Source organism: Triticum aestivum, chromosome 6D (assembly GCF_018294505.1).
Source record: "Triticum aestivum cultivar Chinese Spring chromosome 6D, IWGSC CS RefSeq v2.1, whole genome shotgun sequence".
NCBI classification, from domain to species: domain Eukaryota; kingdom Viridiplantae; phylum Streptophyta; class Magnoliopsida; order Poales; family Poaceae; genus Triticum; species Triticum aestivum.
This window is the reverse complement of record NC_057811.1, coordinates 275,074,995-275,079,911: the sequence shown is the minus strand read 5'-3', so window position 1 is coordinate 275,079,911 and position 4,917 is coordinate 275,074,995. Positions and strand designations below refer to the sequence as shown.

The window sequence follows — 4,917 nt, the reverse complement described above, 5'->3', positions numbered from 1 at the left end:
TCAACGAGGAATGATAGGTAGTATTGTACCAGAATTCCGCTGTCGAGAGCCACTTGCGCCACTTGGATGGTGTATCATGGACGGCGCAGCGCAGGTACATCTCCAAACACTGGTTCACTCGCTCGCTTTGGCCGTCAGTTTGTGGGTGGTACGCCGTGGAGTAGCTCAGTTTGGTGCCAGTAGCATCAAGAATGGCACGCCACATGTTGCTGGTGAATATGCAGTCCCGGACGGAGACGATGGAGTGAGGAACGCCGTGGAGCTTGATGATATTGTCCCAAAAGGCACGTACCACCGTTGCAGCCGTGAAGGGATGGCGGAGAGGCACGAAATGTGCGTACTTGGTGAAGCGGTCGACGACGACCATGATGACCTCGTATCCCTCGGACGCCGGCAATCCCTCGATGAAGTCCATGGTTAGGTCGTGCCACAGCTCCATGGGCACGGGCAGTGGCTGTAGTAAGCCTGGCGTCTTGATGTGTTCGTGCTTGGCATGTTGGCACACCTCGCACTGCCGCACGAACTCCTCCACGGCTTGCTTGAGGCCACGCCAGGCGAAATGTTTCTTGACACGCTAATATGTGGCTGTCGCGCCCGAGTGGCCCCCCACCGCGCTGGCGTGGAAGGCGGTGACGAGCTTGGTTTGCAGGGCCGAATTGGCGCCAATCCAGAGCTTGTTGTGGAAGCGGATGACGCCTTGACGGAGCTCATACCCCTGCTCATCCGGACTGTAGAGGGCCAATCGTTGGAGAAGATCTTGGGCATCTGCATCTGTCTCGTAGGAATTGGCCACCTCCTGTAACCATTGCGATTGGCACGTTGACAGGGCGTCGAGAGCGAGGAGATGGCCGACGCGCGAGAGCGCATCCGCTGCGCCATTTTCGACTCCACGCCGGTACTTGAAGGAGAACTGGAGTCCGACTAGCTTTGACATGGCTTTACGTTGCAGCTCTGTGTCCAACTGTTGGTCACCGAGGCTGCATAGACTCTTGTGGTCGGTGATGATGACAAATGGAGCGCGTTGGAGGTAATGTCGCCACTTCTCGACGGCCATGATGACAGCGAGAAACTCCTTCTCATAGATGGAGAGGAGCTGATTGCGCACCCCCAAGGCCTTGCTGAGATAGGCCACGGGGTGGCCATCCTGGACCAGCACGGCTCCCACGCCGGTGTCGCACGCGTCGGTCTCGATGCAGAAGGGGCGTGAGAAGTCCGGCAGAGCAAGAACGGGGGTGTTGACCATCGCATCCTTGAGCTAGTCGAATGCCGCTTGTGCTTGAGTTGACCACATGAATCCTTTCTTGGTGAGAAGTTGTGTTAGTGGCTTGGCGATGATTCCATAACAAGGAACGAATTTGCGATAATAGCCCGTGAGCCCAAGGAATCCACGCAGCTCAGTGGCATTTGTTGTTGTAGGCCACTCGTGCATCGCACTCGTCTTGCTGGGATCGGTAGCCACACCTTCCTTGGAGATCACATGACCCAGGTATTCGATGCGAGGCTGAGCAAAGGAACACTTGGACTCTTTGGCATATAGTTGATGTTGACGGAGAATGGAGAAGACAGTGCGAAGGTGCTCCACATGTTCCTGGAGAGAGCAGCTGAACACAAGAATGTCATCAAGGAACGAAATGACAAACTTACGATTCGGACCATAGAAGATGGAGTTTATCAAGCACTGGAATGTTGGTGGTCCGTTCGTGACTCTGAAAGGCATGGCTCTGAATTGGAAGTGCCCATGATGTGTTTTGAAAGCAGTCTTCTCTTCATCACCTTCTCTCATTCGTATTTGATGATACCCAGCTTGTAAATCAATCTTGGAAAAGAATGCAGCGCCTGCGAGTTCGTCCAAGAGCTCGTCGATGATTGGCAGGGGAAATTTGTTCTTTATAGTAATAGTGTTGAGGCGACGGTAATCCACGCAGAACCTCCAAGTGCCGTCTTTCTTCTTTACCAGCAGCACCGGAGCTGCAAATGGGCTCATGCTGTGGGTGATCAGGCCTTGGCGGAGCATCTCTGAAACTTGCCGTTCTATCTCGTCTTTCTGCAGTGGCGAGTAGCGGTATGGTCGGCAGTTGACGGGGACTGCTCCGGGTTCCAAATTGATGGCGTGGTCATATTGCCTGTGTGGGGGAAGTGTGGTAGGCTCCTCGAAGACATCTCTGAATTCTGTCAACACTTGTTGGATTACAGGGACAATAGGATCCTCTGTATTGTGGGAGGACAGGGCCTGCATGTCCACCAAAGCAGCACCCCAGATCTCGTTTGCCTCATGCATTTGCCATAATTGAGCTGCGTTGAGTGCTATGAGAGCTGGTGTTTCGTCTGATCAGACACTGGTGAGATGCACCGGTGTTCCTTCGCAATCAAACTGAATTGTCTTGAGGTTCCAATCACACTGCATCGGGCTATGTTGGGCAAGCCAATCCACCCCAAGGACTGCGTCATAGACCCCAAGTTGCAGGACACGCATATCTGAACTGAACTTGTGTCCCTGTGCTGTGCATTGTAATTGAGGAACCATTTCAGTGCACTGTAGCTGTTGTCCATTAGCCACTCTGACAGCTACTGTAGGTAAGGGCTTGGTCACTGCAGTGATGCGTTTGGCGAAGGAGGCATTGACGAAACTGTGTGTACTCCCGGAATCAACCAGCAACAACATTGTTTGATCGCCAACGGTTGCACGAAGTCTGATCGTTTCTGCGGATTCGGTGCCTTCCACCGCGTTGGCTGACAGTAAGCAGCAGGCTGATTCTGTGGCTGCCGGCTCATCATGTAGTTCCAGGGCGCGTACCGCGTCATCGGAGAGAACTTCCCCATACTCCCTACCTCAATTGTCAATAACTGGGCTGAGCGCTTGCATTGGTGTTCCTTGGAGTACTTCTCCCCACAGTGAAAACGAAGACCATGTTGGCGTCTGTAGTCGCGTAACTGTCGCTCTCTGCCAAAGTCATCTGTAGCTGGTTTGGCTACTGCCATCGGTCGAGTCAGAGGCACCGCAGGCCCTGTGGATGGTGCTGGTGGTGGTCTTCCTGGCGGTGGTGCCGTATAGGGCAGTGGTGATGATCTGCCCGTATCCGCCGGTCACGACTTGGAACGCTGATTTTCAAGCTCTTCTTCCTGAATCGTTGCAAAAACTATGGCCCTCGTTATGCTATTGGGTGCTTGAATGCGTACTGCTGCTCGGAGCTCATCCTTCAGGCCTAATAAGAACTGAGTAACAAAAAATTTTGGGCTGAGGGTTGCATCCAGTGCCAGCAAGTTGTACATGTAAACTTCGAATTGTTGCCTGTAATCCACCACACTGCCGGTCTGCCTCAACTGCAAGAGATTGTGCATCATGGATTCGAACTCCTCTGGTCCAAACTCCTCCTCCAGAGCACGTCTGAACATATCCCAATGAAGAACTGGATGCTGCTGCCGAAATGCTCGGAGCCAGAGCGCGGCATGACCCTCGACATGGAGCACCGCGGTGGCCACCCAATTGTGCTCTGGCACGTGATAGAGCTCGAAATAAGCTAAACAGCGATCAAGCCAGAGGCGTGGACCCTCACCGTCGAAGCGAGGAAACTGGTGTTTAGGTGGTCTGATGTCGTGATCCTCCCGTGGCTGTTGCAGGTGGGCGTGCGCTAGCGGAATGGCCAGTGGTTCTGGCCTGGGAAGCAGGGGCGGCCCCTCGTTGACCAGTCGCGCAGGTTGCGGTCCTCTGGTGAGCGCGTGCGGCATGGGCACCGCACCCGAAGATGGGGGTGCACGGAGCCCCGATGGTGGTGGTGGTGCGGGTTGATGCGGTCCTTCCTTTGGCGGCGGCGTGTGCAGCACGGTGGTGGAGGGGTTGTCGATGCCGGACCTGGCGGACAGCGCGGCCGAGGCCGAGGGAGAAGCCAACTGCCGCACGTCATCGATCTCGGCTTGAGTGATCCCGATCTGTTTCGACAGACTCTGCAGCTCCTGGGATACTTGCTGGTTGAACTAGGTTTGCACCTCAGCACATTTGTCTGCCTCTGCCTTCTCCTCGTCGAATCGCGAGAGGAGCTTCTCCATAAGAGCCGTGAGGTTGGACGTCTGCGTGTCCATGGCGGCTATGAGTTGCCGTGTCTGCGCAGAAGGCTTGGATGGCGCCGTTGCTCCCACTCCGAACAAATCGAATCCTGCACAGGATTTTGGGCTGATTCACCGAAGCGAATTTGCACCTGATGCAGTGGATGTTACCGATTTGCCAAGAGATTGTGGTGCGGCGGCGCGGATCTGACAGGAAGGAAGAAAAATTTGTGGCTCTAGATACCAATTGTGACGACCAATGAACCCTAAGGAAAGGGGATCGATCGCACGGAGGGAAAAAGGGGTTAGGTGAGGAGAGCAGGAGGGAGGAAGACGAAGGAGATGGGAACAGAGTCGTCTAGTGTTTTCTCATTGCATAACCAGTCCAGTGATACACGATGGGTTAAGTACCCCACTCCAGCCACACGCGGCCCATTACATCCACGGGCTCCAGCCCACTTGCTTCTGGCCTAATTCCTCTCCTCACCTATTACATGTCCACCGATACACTTGTATTAGGTGTATCAGGTGTGACAGGTCGTCTGGCGAAGGCGGCGGACTGCGGGCGTTCTCGGCGAGATCCAATTCGCCTGCCGGATGTGTACGGACGAGGAAAGGAAGGGAAAACAAGATTCAGTAGGGTTTGACAGGGTTAGGCGCGAGGAGAAGTCCCTGGCATGCACGGGGTCGACCAGGGCGTCGGGATGACTCGAGCTCGGCTTCGGGTGCATGTGCGGCGCGGCAGCGTCAGGCTCGGGGAAGGAGATGAGCAGGGGCATGGGCGGGTCCCGCTAGTCAGCGGTTCGAGGCGGGGGGCGATGGGAGCGGTGCAAGGCTGCGCGTTGCTGGGCCGTGGTAGTGCGGGAGTTGGTGGCC

General features: G+C 55.3%; 1 pseudogene; it reads right to left on the bottom strand.

Moving 5' to 3' along the window:
* Positions 1–574: 574 nt before the first annotated feature.
* On the bottom strand, positions 575–4,077 carry LOC123142579 (uncharacterized; annotated as a pseudogene).
* Between the last annotated feature and the right edge of the window lie 840 nt (positions 4,078–4,917).